Here is a 19,021-nt window from a genome sequence, read left to right as displayed (position 1 = left end):
CAGTTAGATGTGGGAGGAAAGGCTAAATACAGTTCGACATTTTTTTTTTTACATTTTCTTGAAAGGAGACAAATTCTATGTCCTGCGCATTTGCTGCAGAGGAAAAGGTAAAAAACTCAAGAGATATCTGTGAACTAAGTAAATCTCATCAATACGACTATAGACTTTTACCTGGCAAGGTATGTCTCCAAATGAGATAGTATTTGAGGGTAAACTTCATTTTTAGATGTCATAGATACTTGACATTATAATGTAGTTTTTCTAAATATCACACAGAACAGTGTTTAAAAATGTCTCCCTCGCTTCTTAACCCAGTGAAGGAATCGTCTCCCTGTTGTGACCATGTTATCAAGCTGAAAATATTCTCCATCTATGTACTAATTTTAATTATCCCCAGTTAGCAATTTGAAAAAGGAGAACAGGCAAGCTTCCCAGAGAGAAAAGTGCTACTTGAAGCATAGCAAAAACTTGAAGAGTAATAGGGTAAACACAATTTAGTCTGGTAGTAATCAGACACCAATGCTTTTCATTTGTGAATCCAATTTATTTGGTCCTTCTTTACAGATTTACAGATATGTATGTACACAATAGCCTTCAACACATTGCTTTTAAAATATGTCCATGTGCAGTACACTTAATAAAATCCAGAGTCTATCTTAAATGGGTCAGCTTTAGCAATTTCTATGTGCTATTTGCCAATAAAAAAAAAAAAAATGGGTGCAAGGAACAGCCAGATCCCTAGTTCAGCACACTGGGTATCCAGACATGAAGAAGGTGGCCATGGCGTAGGCAAATGACAACATAAATGGCTTCCACAAAAGAAAAGAGTCACCGAGTATTTGTGGGGTATTTGGAGGTTCTGTGTGTCAGAGCACATGTCGTTCTCCACATCTCTGACAGTTTAAGATTTTGCAAGAGACTGCTTGCTGCGTAGAAGAAAATACATGTGTGGAGACTCACAGGGTGTATGGTCTGAACCTAAATTCTAAGTCTAACACTTCGAAGTTCTATTACCTAATTGTGATCAGGGTTTGTTCTGCCTTTTGTAAAAAGGGAATTACATTAATCTGATAGAATATTTCCCTCCTCCCCCCCCCCCCCCCGGAAACAAGAGATCATGGAGTATAAGAGAGAAAGCAAAGGACATTCTCTACACTTTATACACACAGCACTAAGCAGAATGGATAAAGTGTGTACACAAGCAATTTTCAGGTGTGACAGGTGGGGACGGGCAGCAGAGAGCAATCGAAAGAGGACTCCCAGTATCGGAGGCAAGAGAGCACTGAGGAGGGTAGTCGCAAGGCAGGGAGGAGGAGCGGGCAATGGAGCAGACAGAAGGACAAACAACCGCAGGCACTGGAGCGAGGCTGATGGGGAACATGGGAAATAAGAGCCAACAAGCACTGCGTATATTCAAAGTACAGACAGGCTATCAAGTTCTTTCAAACCTTTCATGGACCTCATTCTCTCCTGAGGGGCTCTTTCTCACGATGCTTACATTAACCCTTGTTTTAGCTGCACACAAATGCTGGATGTAGTGGCACAATCCCGTAATCATAACATTTAGGAAGCTGAGGCAGGGGGATCACAAGCTCATTCAACAAAAGCCTAGATGGAATATGCCTTCCTATGGAAAAAGGAGGAGGAGGATAGACCGAATTAAGGTGACTGCATGATTTTCTCAAGGCTTGAAGAGATGTTTCTGTTCATCCCGGTGAATCAAGGTTCCTCTAAGGCAGTGTTTCTTAACCTGCAGATCGGGATCCCTTTGCGGGTCATTTATCAGATATCTTGTATATCAGATATTTATTTTATGATTCATAACAGTAACAAAGTTACAGTTATGAAGTAGCAATGAAATAATTTTATGGTTGGGCATCACCACAAAGGGTCACAGCATTAGGAAGGTTGAGAACCACTGTTCTAAGGAAAGGGGAGATTTTGCTTTCTGACAAGACCTCATGTGACTTGCTAAGATTATAACCAAGCTCCTAGGTACATGTGAGCAAATAACCTGTTTTTCGGGTTTGAACTCACGTACTTCTCACTTGCTCACTTCCATTCTTCGGAGCTCAGAGAAAAGGCTGATCTTGTCTACATTCCTCCTCCAGTGGCTCACGGCGTCTTCTCAGTTACTCTCCTTTCTTCTAATTTCTCACATGGTGGTGTATTCTGTGTGTCGGTGTGTACGTGCCGTGGAGCATGTATGGCGCATGCGCGGAGCTCAGAGGACAGCTGCGAGGGTTGGATTTCTACTGCTATCTTTTGTGCTCTGGGTCATTAGGCTGCGGGGCAAGCGCTTTGACGTGGTGAACTGTCTTGCTGTCCCTACTCCCCTGTCCGTCATGTCAGTTTTCAGTCAGTTTTGTTCTTCTTAACCCCACTTAGGAGAATATTCACCCGGCTGCTGTCTCTGTGTTCCCTCCTTCCTCTGCTGTTCTCTCGCAGTCCTTCGTGAATGCGAGGCCCGGGCTCTTGTTTCTACCTCCTCCCTGCCCTCCCCACAAGCTATGCTTCACAGGAAGCTTCTCTTCGGCTTCTTCCTATTGCTCTTGCAGATCCTTCTTGGTTTTCTTAGCTGATCCCGCCAGTCCCAAGTACTCCTCTAAAATATGGATATGAAACAGCTTAAATGAAAGAACCCATGATCCAGAATCTCTTGAGACCTTCTATGCTCTTGGCTGAGGTGACCACATATCTTCTTTAAATAGCTATGAAAAAAAGCTAACTATAAATATAATCAAACAAATATATATATATATATATACATATAAATATACAACCTCAGATATGAAACCCATGTGCTTTCACCAAAACATCTCAGACCCTTGTTGCTGTAAATTAAGCACGTTTGTTGGGGAAGCAGCCTTGTGATAGGGTAAAGAATGAGGAATTTGAGAGAACAGGCTTTAGAACAGTTGCTCCCAGAATGGATAAGTGGAACTGGCCACTGTGCCCACGGTTGTGTGTGTGGTGGTGATGCTTGTGACCATATGATCATAACAATTTCCTTTAAGCCTGGCATTCTTCAGTTTTCTCAATTCTAAATTAAGAGCAAGGTGTGTCTTGAGATTGTTGCATTAATTGAGTAGGATCACATGTTCTGTGTGCCCATAAGTGCCTGGTTTAGCAGATATTCAATAAAGGGTAGTCATTTCCTTCCCTCTTTAACTAGATGGAAGGGTGTTAACAAGGGTCATGAAGATGAATGGGATGGGGACCTGGCCTCAGAGAGCTCCCTTCAGGACTCTGCCTCCTTTTATCAGCCATAGAAGACTCTAGACAAATAATAAACAAAGTGACAGGCTAAATACAAAAGCTTCAAACCAATTCTTGACTCCCTTATCCAAAGATAGTGTGATAAGAATAAGACAGGGTGTGAATCTCCCCTCCTGATCTGGGCACCCAACCAATATTCCATCATCTGCAATAGTCGTTCGCCAACCTTTAATTGCACTCTATATAAATAAGCAACAAAGGAAAGAGCTTGGAAGGAAGAAAGAAGACCGAGTTTAATATAAATAATTTAGTTCAGTTAGGAATATTTGCTTCGATAAGCATATTCACCAAGAGCACGCTGTTCATTTAAAACAAGATATGTCAACTTCTATTGAAATCTGACACTGTGCCAGAAGCCAGTAGAGCTAGGTGTGAAAAGATAGAGATAAGACAATAGCCATATTTTGAAGAAACATACTTTTAAATGGTGTTCTTTCTACCTGCCAGTTATGTTGACTGTTTGGATTTAGATTGAAAACAATTCATTAACCTCATGCAAAAGTTGATTTTTTTTTCACGGAACACAAGTTGAGTTCCTGTTGGGGGGAGGAGGGGAGGCATGGTTATTCCTCAAAACAATAGCTTAAACTTCTTCAATATTATTGTATGCTTCTCCAAAAATGTAAATGGTGGCCCACATATTAATGGTTTATGCTGTGAAACATCAATTGTAGGGTTTGCAACTCAGAAAGTACATCATGAATATATTCTATTAGTTGGACTTTTGCTACATTGTAAAAATAACAATAACATGCCTGAGATAATGATATTAACGAAACTGCAAAGACAAGGCTCTGTGTCTTCCTGTGCCAACATATATTCACAAAAACAGTGGCAAGAGCAGCTGTCCTGACAGCTGAGTCGGGACTCCCAGCCTCTTTACCGTACATCTGACGGGGGAGGAGAAAGTCTACAGGTTGTAGGCACTAGTAAATGACTTGGAAGTTAGAGAACACATGACAAGAACTAAGTTTGAGCTAGGTCAGGAACTCTAGAAAGAAGAATCTGAAGTGGGGGAACTCTTGGGTGACTAAGGAGACAAGGTTTCTTTGGCTACTGAGAGTGTCTGGAGAATAAGAGCTGAGGTAGGGCCAAGTGCCCCAGGGTGTTAAAGGACCAGAGTCTTGAGACATTACCAGGTCTGGTGATGCATGCCTGTATTCCCAGCACTCCAGAACCAGGAGTTCCAGGCTGCCCTTAGCAATATAGAAAGTTTAAGGCCAGCCTTAGCTACATGAAACCCTGTTCAAAAAACCAAAACACAAATTAAAAAAGTCTGAAAAATGAGAGAATATGCATATGAAGCACATAATATATATATATATATATATATATATATATATATATATATATATATATATATATATAGTGTGTGTGTGTGTGTGTGTGTGTGTGTGTGTGTGTGTGTGGTGTGGGGGATTGTTGTTTGTCATGTATGTGTGTGCTGTATGTGTGTGGTGTGTGTGTGTGTATGTGTGGTGTGGTGTGTTTGTGTGTGTGTGTGTGTGTGTGTGTGTGTGTGTGTGTGTGTGTGTGTGTGTAGTACACATATTTGTGCATGGACGTGTAAAAGCCAGTGGACAGTATTGTCATTCCTTAGGAACTGTTCACCTTGTTTGTTCAGACAGGGTCTCTCATCAACTTACCAAGTGGACTAGGTTGCCTAGCCAATAAGCTTCAGGAATCTGCCTACCTGGCTCCATGTCCCCAGTGTTGGGATTCCAAGCATTGGTCACCACCCCTGGGTTTTGCTTTGTTTGTTGTTTTGCTTTGGGTGGGATTTTTTTGTTCTGTTTTGGGCGAGTGGTTGTTCCTTTTGTAATGTGGGATTTGAAAATTGGACTCAGTTCCCATGCTTTCAAGGCTAGGTACTTTACCAAGAAGTTTTCCCCCAGTCCCCAAATTCTACGTTTTGCCCTCTCATTTATCCTTTGGAATGAAATCTTGTGTTAATGATATTTCTGTTGCTGTGACAAAACACCCATGACAATCAGCTTATAAGGAGTGGTTTGAGCTGATGAGACGGCTCAGCGGGTAAAGGCATTTGCCACCCAGTCTGACAACCTGAGTTTGATACCTGGGACCCACACGGTGGAAGGAGAGAACCAACTCTAACCTACATGAGTGAACTGTGCATACAAATAATTGTAGCTTAAAAGTTTTAAAGAGAGAGGCAGAGATTCATTTGGGCTGATAATTTAAGAGGGTCCAGTCCACGTTACTTGGCCCTATTACTTCTGGGCCTGTGGTAGTGCACCTGGTGGAGTGTGGGTAAGAGTAGAACCACTCAGTGATAGCCAAGAAGCAAAAACTGGAGAGGACAGGGCAGGCACCAACATCATCTTCAAGGCGGCATCTCTCCAATGACCTGCTTGCTTCTGTTAGATTCTACCCGTTAAAATTTACCCCCATACAGCTTCGGAAGGCACATATGAGCCAAACTAAAACACATGTATTTGGGAAATACTGTAGCTTGAGTTTTCCTGACTGGCCCACAGTCAGGACAAATCTCTGACACCCGCCAGTCCCACAGCCACTCAGACCCAACCAAGTAAACACAGAGACTTATATTGGTTACAAACTGTATGGCCGTGGCAGGCTTCTTGCTAACTGTTCTTACAGCTTAAATTAATCCATTTCTATTAATCTATACCTTGCCACATGGCTCATGGCTTACCGGTATCTTCACAAGCTGTTTCTCATCGTGGCGGCTTGCAGTGTCTCTCTCACTCAGCCTTCCACTTCCCAGCTCTATTCTCCTCCTTGTCCCGCCTACACTTCCTGCCTGGCCACGGGCCAATCAGTGATTTATTTATTGACCAATCAGCAATACATTTGACATACAGACCATCCCACAGCAAAATACCTTTTTTTTTTTTTTTTTTAGGAATATGAAATTCTAAGCTTTTATGAGCTTTGGTGTGTTCGTAGCAGAGTCTGTTGGTAAAACGGGGCAGGAGTTGGGATCATGAAACACATAGCTGTGGTCTGTGTTCTTCTGGGGCTCTCCTTGTCATTTTATGTTTGTGTGTTCTTTCCTCTTTCCCCTCCTCCACTCCAGATGTTCACCCTAGTGCTGAAGCAGTGATGTAAGGGCTGGGGTGTATCCTAGCATGAGACAGACAGGGATGGATGAAAGAGAAGACAAGAAGATGAAAGAAGAACTCCCAAGAGGTCTGAGAAACAAGGAAGAGGTTGAGGCTCAGGTGCAGTCCTTTATACACTGTTCAAGTTTGCTTTCTATTCCTGGGATAACTATGACCAAAAGCAACTCAGGAAGGAAAGGGTTCATTCAGCTTACAGATTACAGTCTGTGGTGGAGGGAAGCCAAGGCAGGAGTTCAAGGCAGAAGCTTGAAGCAGAAACCAAGGAGAAACATTGCTTACTGGCTTGCTCCTTCTGGCTTGCTTGGCTATATTTCTTAGACAGTCCAGGTCCATACTGCCTAAGTATGGTACTGCCCACAGTGGGCTGGGCCCTCCTGCATCGATTAACAATTAGGTAAATGCCTCACAGACCAGTCTGATCTGGAAAATCTGATCTGGACAATTTGTCAGTTGAGGCTCCCTTTTCCTCCAGTGACTCTGTATCTGTGTTACGTTGACGGTTGAAGCTATGACACACATTGTGGTGACTTGAATAAGAATGGACCCCATAGGCTCATATGTTTGAATACTTAGTCACCAGGGAGTGACTATTTGAAAGGATTAGAAGGATTAGGAGGCATGGCCATGTTGAAGAAAGTGTGTCACTGAGGGTGGGCTTTGAGGTTTCAAAAGCCCATGCTAGGCCCAGTTCCCCCCATGCTAGGCCCAGTTCCCTCTCTCTCTCTCTCTCTCTCTCTCTCTCTCTCTCTCTCTCTCTCTATCTATCTATCTCTATCTCTATCTCTATCTCTGCCTGCAGATCCAGATATAGCTCTCAGCTAATGCTCTAGCATTATGCATGCCACCATACTTCCTGTCACAATGATAATGGACTAAACCTCTGAAACTGTAAGCTAGCCTCAGCCTCAAAAGTTGCCTTGGTCAGAGTGTCTCTTCACAGCACTACAACAGTGACTAAGACATGCACTAAAGACATTTCTACCAAGAAGGGGCACTAGGGGTAAGTAGCTATAAAAATACTATTAACAGTTGGAACATAAGCATATACCACATGCTATGAAAAATACCAAACAAACAAACAAAAAGCAGAATGCCTTCTCAGGCAATTTAGTAAGATGGATGATCATCTTTTTTTTCCTCTCTGAGTTAAATTTTAGCCCTGAGGGGCTATCCAAGCTATCTAAGAATGGCTCCCCTTAGGACTCCCCAGTCTTTCTCTTTAGTCAAGGCTTCTACCTATTTTTAGATGCTCCCTTTCTCCCCTGCTGTTATCTAGGATAGGAAAAGAAATCCATGAAAATGTGGCCAGGTAATTGTCTGATTCCGATGATGTATTCTTTCCACTAATTGCTGCAGAAGGCTATTCTCATAGGCCAATATCCTGATGAAAGCTGTGACATATCTTTCAGGTATCAGAACATCGAAGCGGTGTGCCACCCTCACTTAGAGTGACCCTCAGTCAACTTATATTTTCCAAATACAAAGACCATAATTGCTTGATTTGCAGGCTGTAATTGGATCAGAGCCATCAGTGACATGGTTATTTGTTGTTAGAGGAATATTCATGGAATCGTGCCTATGGCAGCCCAATTAGAGGCGCACCATCGGTGACCCAGCTGGCATTTTCAATATGCTATCTCCGAGGTATGATCAGAAGACAAATTGGAGCTAACTTAATGAAGTTTCTGATCAGAGGCTTCTGTGGAGACAATGAGTTATTGGAGGAGACAAAGAGAGGCTGATAGCTAGTAAATTTATGTATACCGTCAGAAAACAACAGGAAAATCAATGGAATTTACTGAATTCACTCACAAGTGGTTTCTATCACAATAGAAGTTTTCTCCTTTCTCAACAGCAGTTTCCCCAAAACTTCAATGATTAGCAATGGAAAGAAGTCTAAAAAAATCACTTAGTTCTGTGATACCCAAGTGTGGGGTTAGGAGACCGAGAGGGCATTCCCAAACTCAGCTTCTGAAAAATCCCCTGGCAGGCTTTTGCAAGAGATGACTTTTCCAAGCATCATGGCAAGTCTATGGGTTAGAAACATGGCTTCATTCTTGGCTTTTGAGAATTATGACAGTAGGATGTACCCAAATATTGGTAGGCTTGAGTGAATGGAGGTTATGTTACCTACTAGGTGTATGATCTTGCTAGATTTCCTACTCTAAGCAAATATTATTGCCACTGAATGAGATGATAATAGACAGGAGTGCAGGAATGAAGAAAAATACTTAGTTTGGTTCCTAACAAGTGTCACTGCTGCTGCTGCTGCTAATATTTTTGGATAGACTGGGCAGCAGCTATATGTTCAATAAATTGATTCAGTAAAAAGACTGAGAACCAAAACACTGTTGCAGTTCATTGCAAAGGAACCCAAGACTGAGAGCCAGAACTGACTTGTCCAACATTACTTGGAATAGTAGAGTTTGGACTGTTGTCTGGGCTCCAGTTGTTAGGTCATGCCCTCCAGACTTCACTGAAGCCTTGAATTCTGACTGTCAAAGGACTGGCCATGTGTAGGAGGAAATGCATTGAGCTAACAGCCAGATACATTAAACTGTACCATGCACACTCTGACTGGCACCTCTAATAATAAAATGCTAGACTATATTCATCAAAATTAGGAATCTGCCATGACTACCACCTCTCCCTCAAGTCATACAGTTCATGTTCCACTATTTGTGAAACCTGGACTTTATTGCTCCAGAATGTCCATGTGGGTCTTCTATTTCCTGAATTTTTGATCAGGTGCTATGGCAATATAGTACATATGTGCACACACATAGATATGGGGGACAGATATGTGTGTACACATGTAGGATATCAAATGTGGAGGCATGTATGTCATACAGAGAGGCTAGAGATTTATAAACTTTTTATTTCTTTATCTTCTGTCAGTGGTGAGGTTTTAGCCACTACAAACCTAGGTCAAAAGCTAGTAATAATAAGACCCTCCCCCACATAAGATTCTGGTAAGAACCTCAGATGGTATCTTTGAATGTTGTTAAGTGTTGTTTTGTTTTTAAGTTGAGAAACTGTGATTAATGCTTGAATTGCTTATGTGATTTTTAAGAGAAAATGATATTTTACTGTACAACCTGTCATAGAGACGAAGCCCAGAGTTGGACAAGCAGCTGTGTTAATACACTTAATAAAATTTAGTGAGGGGCCTAGCCTGTCTTCCTTCCCACCCCCTTCTTTAAAGCGTGGGATGTTTCTCTTTCCCCATCAGTTTACCTGGGTTTTGACGGACGTGTTACCAATTTCCACTGGCAGGCTGCTCTCTTCCCATTGCCTCTTTCTCCTCTGTTTCCGGATCTTTCCCCACTTCCTTGAAAGCGGTTTTTCCTACAACTGATGGCCCATGTGGTCACACATGCAGATGTTTGCCAGCCAACGTTAAATCCGAACATTCTTCCTCTTGCATACACTTTGCACCCACAAACCTACCTCCCTTTTCTTCCTGCTTGTCCCTTCAGTTATAGCCAGGACTTCCTCCTCCAACTTCCTGTTTCCTGTTCACTCCCATTCCCTTCTTCCCAGGCCCTAATTTCTCTTCCCCACTTAGGAGAGCAGCACACTTCACTTCTGCTTGTCCTCTGTGTATGGCTGATTAAATGCATACATTGAGTCTATTCTGATTAACTCCCCGTGTGGTCCTCTAGGATAGGTCTCAAATACATATTGTTTCCTCCATTTGGGATGGGGGTTAGCTTTTGTCCCACGTGATGGGTTTTTTTCTCTGCATTCCTTTCATTTTCCCATTCATAAATAGAATAAAGTTCATGAATAAAATCTATTTTATGCAATGAAAATTGTTGAAGTTTCCTTAGTTTGAATTTCAAAAGCAAGTGAGTAGAGCTAGCTATAATTTAGTGAGGAGAATAGTCTTAGCTGTAGATGTTTTCACTTATCATACTTTTTTCTCATCTCCTCTCAATGGAAGAAAGAATTGTCCACACCGAGAAAATATATCAAAAGCAATCTTAATCTAATTTTCTTTTTTTTTATTTGTTCTAATATTTTGGTCCCTTTGTGGTTTCAAACAAATTAACTTTCAAATTTTTTCTGGGGAAAGATAGAAGAGCTTTTTGGGTGGTTTTATAGTTCCCTGAAAATGACTTTTAGAATAAGCATGTTTCACAGAAACCCTGATTATAACTCTGTCATCTGCAACAATGAAGTGCAAGAAAGTTAAAAAGAAATGACTCTACCAAATAATTATACAAAAAATTCAGATTTAGGTAAATTACTAAATCTGAGATAAGATGCTTGCTTAGATCCCCTTCACACTCTATTTAAAACAAAAAAAACAGAGTTTTGAATCTTCACATTTGTAAAATTAATTTCAATATACTTATACCTTTGGGAACGCTGCATGAGTCAGCAGACTAAAGAAGACTGAACAAAAACTGTAAAGATTCGATTCCCTGTGACTCATCTGATTGAGGCAAAGCACTAGGTAGGTTCACTCTCTTTCACTTTGTTACAACAAGCTCAGCTCAGAGACAAATGGAATTCATAATCAGGAATGAAATTGCTGCAAGAATTCGGGTCCCTCATCAACTGCAAGTCCAAAATATCCTTTAAGGACAAGGAAGTCATTCATGGGCATGACAAACGGGGCTGCTCCTGATACTGCTGTTACCTGGGTGTTCTGCCGTCCCCAAGTGGATAAGGGACCCAAGTGGATTCAGTTGACCAGGCTTTAAAATGTGTCTCCACCCCCAACTCTTCTACTGTGTAAGTTTCTTGTAAACAGGTCTCCCTGTCAGAGCTGTACAGACATTGAAAAGGGCATGAACAGGGTGCGTTCTCCTCCCAGCCTGTGAAATGTAACCATTGTGATAAGCCAGGTCAGCCTCAATGCCCATGAAATAAGTGAGCTTGAAACTGATCAAGGAAGCGCTACATTCCTGTTTGGGTCACCTTGGTTTTATCTCACTATAGACCCTTTTTTAATTGGTTTTCTATTTAATTAAACCATAATTGCATCTTTTATGGGGTCTCATGTGATATTTTGATATAGGCACAAGGTGGAATGTCTGAATCAATCTAGTCCACATATTCACCACCTCGATTTCTTACCGTTTTTTTGAAATGTGCTCTCTCCATTGCCTCAGATCTCAGTGTTCTAATGGTAATTCTATCATTTAGTCGCAGCCAACTGTTTTCCACAATGGCTTTACTGATCTACATTCATACTAATTTACCTTGTCCCCACATCCTTGCTGACACTTGTCTTTGTGACCGTATCCATTCTTAATGGTGTCAGGAGAAAGCTCAGAGTTTTTTTTCAGTCTTAGCCATTTCTACACCTGCTTTTGAGAAATGCCCGTGGAAAACCTTTGCCCATCTTTTAATTTGTGTTCTTGCTACTGATTCCCTCACTATTACATCACCCCTTTATTAGATGTATGTTTTAGCAACACAGAGTAGAAGGCATAGTCACTCTGTTAAGTGTTTTCTTTTCTCGCCATGTTCTTATAATTCATTTGTCTACTATGTTGGTTACCATTGACATTGTGCTGTCTATGCTAAGTTCTCCATAATGTGTTAGTGGACAAAGTAGGAAAGGTTCCTGCAGAGAGCATACACATCCACAGAGAGACTGTTTCCTTGAGCTTTCAGGTTTTTTTCCAGAAACCATCCCGGTATTTCCAATCTCTTCAGCGCTACTTCTGCATGATAACTTCGGGCAATTCTGCCTAAGGCCCTGGCCACGGCTTTCATTGCTTTTATTGTATAGTTCAATGAATTCGGTCCCTTTAAAGCACTACTGCCCCCTTCTCATGCCTCCTTTCCCTGCTATTATTGAGTAATATTCTTGGTTGCAGGACACAAAGGCCATTTCCCATACCCTTCTACCAAGTCTCCAGCGGCAATCATTCTCTCCTAGACTCCTTTCACCTTCTCGTTGGGGGAATTCGAGGAATCTTTTTCCTCCTTGGTAAAAAGGGGCCAATGCATATACATACTTCCCTTGTTTATCTTGTAACGTTCATTGGTCTTCTTCGCAAACTTCCTCTCTGCTCAGCTCCTCATGTGTCCTTCCTCATGTCGTGAGCCTGCCTGTAGCTCTCTCCACTTTCTCTTCCAAAGAGATCTCATCTTCTCTCATATCTTCAAATGCCATTTATAGACAGTCTTCATATCCTATCTGTAGATGGAATTCTAAATGGTCTTATTAAATAAGAAACACAGAGCCAAATGCAGAGTTAAAAGCCCAGAGATCAGAGCAAGAGCCAAGAGCTAAGACCACCTTATCTTACCACTCGCTGCTGTCCTTCCCCTGAGAGAGAGACCTTCTTCCTGTGTCCTGTCTTTTTATTGCCTTTCTGTTCTGCCTTCTCATTGGCTCTAAACCCAACCACATGATTTCCTCATCACTGCCTGTCTATACAGACCTGCAGGTCTCTATGGTTGTTACTGGGATTAAAAGTTCAGGTCACCTTGCTTTGGCTGTGTCCTTGACCACAGAGACTCTGCCTGCCATGTGATCGGATTAAGGGCGTGTGCTACCACCGCCTGACTCCTGCTTATGGCTCGCTGTGACTTCTGATCTCCAGGCAACTTTATTAACATACAAATAAAATCACATTTCAGCACAAATAAAATATCACCATACCTATCTTTAGTCAAAACCATTCTTCTAAGTTACAGATGCATAGTTTCAAATGTTTACAGCACCACACTTGAATGTGTTCTAAGAATTTTTAATAGGGGGTACCCTCAAATAAATTTATAATCTATAGCTAGCTTTAGCAAAAACTGTCAGTCCCCTAGGGTTCCCTGTCATAGTAAATGGTCCCAGCATCCTTCCCCATGTTCCAGCCAGAGCCATCCTAAGCACTTCTTTCTCCTCCAGTGTCCCCTTTACCTCCCACCCCTGCCAAAACAACCAATCACCAAATCTACTCGGCCCTGTCTCCTTTTTCCATCCTTTTCCAATTTAAGTCACTCCCATCTCTTGCCTGGACCCACATAATTTATTTTCTAAAAGGTTTTCTCTCTAGACTACTTTTCCGTCAACCTCAATCCCATTTTTCAGATGGCAGTAAAAAATAATCATTTTAAATGTTAATCTCATCAAATAATTTCTCTACTTAAACTGTTCCAATGGCTTCTCAACATGAAGTGTTAAATCACAAATCCTTCTGTGTGTTCCTGAGTAAAATCAACCAAACTTTGTCTGAGGGTGTTGCATACACTCTGCTCTGCCGAGAATGCTGTTCCCTCCACACTCTGAACAGCTAACTTACGTGGCTTTCATTAATTACTACTTCCTTATGGAAATCACTCTTGATTAGCTTATAAAGAGTATGGCGTTTCCTATCGACTCATATCACCCTGTGATTTACTAATGAAATCCCCGTGATATGATCATCTGTAAGGGAGATCTAACTATGGAGCAAGCTCCATGAGGGGAGAAACTTGGGTGTAACTTGTCTACTGATACATTTTCACAGAGCAGCAGCCAGAAATAGTACAGAGATTTGTTGGAGACATAAACTGAGTATAATTTGGGTGATAAAGCCAATTAACCTGTTATGTTCACCAATGTATTTGATTGGATACTAAATATAGGCCTTAACTATGACAAGTACTTAATTGTGAAAATTATTAAACTACAACACATTTACACTTCCACAACAATTTACTTTTGAGATTTAATAAATTTCTTAAAAGTAAAAGAAGGTTTGAATTTTTATAAAAAGCTCATTTGAAGGACAGATTTTCATTTGGTTTTGGTTTTGGCATTATTGTTTGGTTTGGGATTTTTTTGGGGGGGGGAGTTTGCTTTGTTTTTTAATGTAATTCAGGCTGGCCTGGAACTTACCATGTCCCTAAGGATGATGTTGAACTCCTGAGTCTCCCAGGTCTTGATGTAATGGATGTCAAGGGCAAAGCCACCCACCCACTCTGGAAATAGTGACAATCAAAAAATGTGTTCAGACATTGCCAAAGGTCCCCTATGGAAAGGTTGAGAGACTCTTCTGACTAAGAATCACTAAGAACTACCTCCCAAACGCAGGAATAACTGGCTAACTTAGTCTTTCTTGAAAACTGTGGGCTATTTAGTTGTCGTGTATTTTTAAAAATCAAAATAAGTCAAAATTCAATTACTTCAATAAAATCAGCCTTTTGCCCATCGAGGTTCAAAATATATTAGAATAACATTTATCACTCTTTTGAAGCATTATCTAAATGGAATGAAATTTTAATTCCAAATTTAGAACTGTGAAATTAAGAAAGAAAAAAGTGGAACTGTGACATCTGAAAATTTCTCCCAGTATGTCCTCATAGGGGGACTTAAAGGCCAGCCTGAGTCTCTGCGGTCCATTACTAATGCATGTGGGGAGAGAATGATTAACATGTAATGAAAGACTACGGGGTGCGGGGGGGTGGGGGGGGAGCCCTACCAAAGAAGAAGACTGATGAGGACTTCAATTCCGAGCATGTTCAAGTTCTCAAGGGCCCTGATTTATTGACATAAGAATATTATGGCAGACAGAAGTGAGAGGAGGAAATCATTACAGCACATTCTCCAACATCAGTCCTTTTGACATTTTGCACCGTGTAACTCTTTGTTTCAGGTAACGTTCCTACTCGTTGTAGGGTTCTCAGGAACATCCCAGGTCCTTACCTAGTAGACACCACGGGCCAAGCCGCCCACCCACTTTTGAAAGAGTGATGATCAAAAATGTATTCAGACATTGCCAAAGGTCCCCTATGGGAAGGTTGAGAGACTGTTCGTGGCTATGAATCACTGAATAAGAGGTAGTCAAAGTCATCTGTTGATTCAAGAAAAGCACAAAGGACACGGGTTTTCTGTCATTTGCCTTGCTCAAAAAACCACTTGGCCCCTAGGGTTCCCTGTCATAGTAAATGGGCCCAGCGTCCTTCCCCGTGTTCCAAACAGAGGCATCCTAAGCATTTCTTTCTCCTCCAGTGTCTCCCTTACCTCCCACCCCTGCCAAAATAAGCAATCACCAAATCTACTTGACCCTGTCACCTCTCTCCATCCTTTTCCAATTTAAGTCACCCCCATCTCTTGCCCGGACCCACATAATTTGTTTTCTAACAGGTTTTCTCTCTAACCTACTTTTCCTTGCCTCAAACTCATATTTCACACAGCAATGAAAAGAACCATTTTAAATGTAAAACTCATCAAATAACTCCTCTACCTAAATCACTCAGTGGCTTCTCAATATGAACTGTTGAGAATCCTGGAACCCTGACTAGAATTAGCAATGTACTAAAGTGGGATGTGTGTGCTCTGACGGAGTGGTACTTACTACACCATGCAACAAACCTTAGCATGTTTATTTGGTACAGTACAGGGGCAGGTGTTGGCTAGTCTCCATAGTAGGTTCCTGTAGGAGCAATCTCAGGCTGTAAACATCTGGGAGGAGGAAGCTGCTGCTGCTACTTTTTGCCACTCACTCACACTAGGATCCTGAGGAAAGCTTTACCATTCCTCTTGAGCCCTGCCCATATGGGGAAAGCTTTGCCAATTTGCCATGGGCCCAAGGCCTTGGTCTTTGTCATGAGTGTGCCCATGTCGATAATACACTTACACTCAGGACTTGACTCGCTCAGGATTTCCTCTGGTCCCTGTGGGCATTGCACTCTTAAGAAGTGGACCCCTAATCACACCTTTTGTGAGAAAGAGCAGCAGCCTGGCCTCTAGAAGTTCTGGAAGATTCAACTTTAAACCTTTGAAATTCTCAGAAGTGTGTAGTACTTGATTTCCTGTATCCTATTTCATCCTGCTTAAAACAGGGTGAGTCCTGGTTTTTGCAAACAGAGTCCTGCAACTCTATAAAATAAGCTGTAATGACTCGGGACGGCTCTCACATGCAGTGTGATCACACACCCACAGCATGGAAACAGATCGTAATTTCCTCAGCTCAGCACCAGATGAAGAACTTGGCTCCCACGGAGGGGCCATGCTGCATGAGAAATATGTTTGCTTTTGTTTGCGTGTTGTTGAATCTATGCAAGTAAAAATATAAGACTGCACTGTGAGTGTCGTGCCAGAGACAAGCACGGGGTACACTGTGGAGCTGGTACAGAGTCAGAAAGATTTCTCTAGAGCAGCAAATGTCTGAATTCAGTCTTGAAGCACAAAGAATGAGATGTGAAAACTGTACTAGAGGTGGAAGAAAGAGCAGGCTAAGCAGAAATGCACGTGGGATGCAGAATTTGAGGAAGCACAGTGCATTTCTACAGATGGAGACCACTCAGTGGAACGGGACCATCCACTGAGATGTGGGAGAGGGTGATGGGATCATTGGCAAAGACAAGATCCTGAAGGAGAGGGAGCCGGGTGATACGCTCGTGTTCTCTTGTCTGAACTCCTCGATTCTAAGACACACTATTCATATTTATAAGAGCTCTCAGGAGAATTTAGAAGCACTCCTCTAAATACACACACTTTATTAGAAATTAGCTAAGACATCACTTACTCATTAATCAGTCTAAACATGTTGTTTTAATACTCAAATCAGAATTTACATCTAAACCCTTTTGACAAATACAGAATGCATAGAGACTCTTACAAGTCACTGTTAGTCACTGGGCAGATATATATAGCTTCTCACCAGTGCCTGTGGTCTTGACTATTTTTAAGATTAATAGTCTTTTCAAGGCAAATCAAATTATATTAGGATTTATTCTTTAGGAAATATAAGCGTTTCCTGTTTCCTGTTTGGTTAAACTCAGAGGGATTTTTGTTATTATTTGAGACAAGGTTTCCCTATGTAGTCCAGGCTGCTGTGGAACTCTCTGTGGACCAGGCTGGCCTTGAACTCACAGAGATCCATCCATGTCTACCTCCCAAGTGCTAGGATTAAAAAGTATCCTGGCTTAACTCAGAAGACTTTTTGGTTCGTTTGCCTCTCTTTTCTTTGACTAAATTTATATTATTGTGAATCAAATAGCTTCTCTTAGCGATTAGACAGAATCTTTTGACAGATTCATATTCCATACCTGAGTAGAATTCCTGTGTGAATGCTCAGTAACTACACTAACGTCTCCCTGTCCCGAAAAGCCAATGGAGCCGAGGATAGAGCTCTTTAGTAGAGTCCTCCCATGACATGTATGAGATCCTGGGTTCAATGTCCAGGGCAGCAAGAAAGAAGGAAGGAAAAGGAGGGAGGAAGGGAAGGAAGGAAGGACTGAGGGAACAGAGGCCGTCTTTTGCCTCCATAGACAGTGTAAGCGTTAAGACTCGGAGAGGAGGGTTTCCCCAGTGGAAGTGTTGTAGCTCTGAAGAAAAAGGTTTCCTGGCAGTCAGGAGCTAAGGAATACCACAAAAATCACACTGCACAACAAACCTCACACAAGAGATTTATTGAGAAAGATATATCATAAGAGGGTGGCTGCCTCTGCTTGGGTGAGAAGCAGCCAAGAATTGAGTGGGAGGCAGGCTCATACAGGGTTTCTTGAGGGCCGAATTTTCCAGGGTGGAGATTTCCAAGGTGGGGATTAGTGGGACGAGCCCGGAGATTGGTGGAATTTCAGGGTCAGCAGGATTGGTGGGTTTTCAGTCACGGGGACAGGTGAGTTTTCAAAATCTGGAAGTGAGCTCGAACTTTTTACCCTACATAAGGGTTGATATTGTTTGAGAGAAAGAGTAGAGAGGGGTTATTACAAATTGGGAAGTGGACATGAGTAAGAAGGAAAGAGACGAGGCACAAAGAGGGTAGACAAAGAGTGAATGGATATAATCAATACATGATCTATTTATGTATGAAAGCATAATACTGAATCCCATTAACCTGTGTAACTAACACGCACTGGTAATAGTAATAAAAATCAGAAAGCAGATGATTCACCAAGAGACACTCAGACTATAAACAGTATGTGGTTCCTTCAATTTCTAAAACATGCCTGACCCTATTGAATCATGACCTGAATGCAGAAATTTAAACCTCCATTCTCCATTCACTTGAATGCTCGGTCTCTCAGAATGTCATTCCCTACCTACTTAATTCCAAAATCTCCTCTTGTTGACTGGGTTTGGCATCTTCCAGATCTCTCTCTCTCTCTCCTTCTCTCTTCCCTTCCCTCCCTCTCTCATACTGTATAGCTAACTTAGAATTCACTATGTATCTCAGCTGACCTAGAACTTGAAGCACAGCTCCTGCATCAGCCTGTACTATGATTACAGGCATGAGCTACCATACCTGACTTTTTTCTTTCCTATTTCTGCCACGCCCAGGTCTCACTGCTCAAATACGAGACAATGTGTGGCTCATGTAACCTCCAGACAGGAGTCTGCTGCCTCTGTCTCTACAGCAAGATCTCTCATTCACCACTGAACTGCTTATTACCCTGATGTTTGAGGCTGACATTATTAGAACATTCATAAAACAAGAGAGTTGGTCTGTTTGAGGGGTTGGAAATGACACTCGATATCCTTCCCCGAATGATTCAGCACATTTCTCACTTCTCTAGTTAAACAGTCCTCATACATAAACACAAACACACATATGCACATGATACGTACTGTCCTATTTAGTTTTTTTGTCAACTTAACACAAACTAAGGTCATTTGGAAAGAGGAAACCTTAACTGAGAAAAATGCCCCCACCAGCTGGAACTGTGGGCAAGCCTGATAAACATTG

At 41.8% G+C, this 19,021-nt stretch overlaps 1 long non-coding RNA gene across 1 annotated transcript in view; it reads right to left on the bottom strand.

The window, feature by feature from the left end:
- The window catches only part of LOC128112094 (uncharacterized), a 77,718-nt gene that overhangs the window by 22,395 nt on the left and 36,302 nt on the right, over positions 1-19,021 (bottom strand). The gene's annotated exons all lie outside the window — the stretch shown is intronic.

Source organism: Peromyscus californicus, unplaced genomic scaffold, assembly GCF_007827085.1.
Source record: "Peromyscus californicus insignis strain IS unplaced genomic scaffold, ASM782708v3 Scaffold_16__1_contigs__length_79575227, whole genome shotgun sequence".
NCBI classification, from domain to species: Eukaryota; Metazoa; Chordata; class Mammalia; order Rodentia; family Cricetidae; genus Peromyscus; species Peromyscus californicus.
The sequence above is the reverse complement of the archived record's forward strand: the minus strand, read 5'-3'. Positions and strand labels throughout refer to the sequence as shown.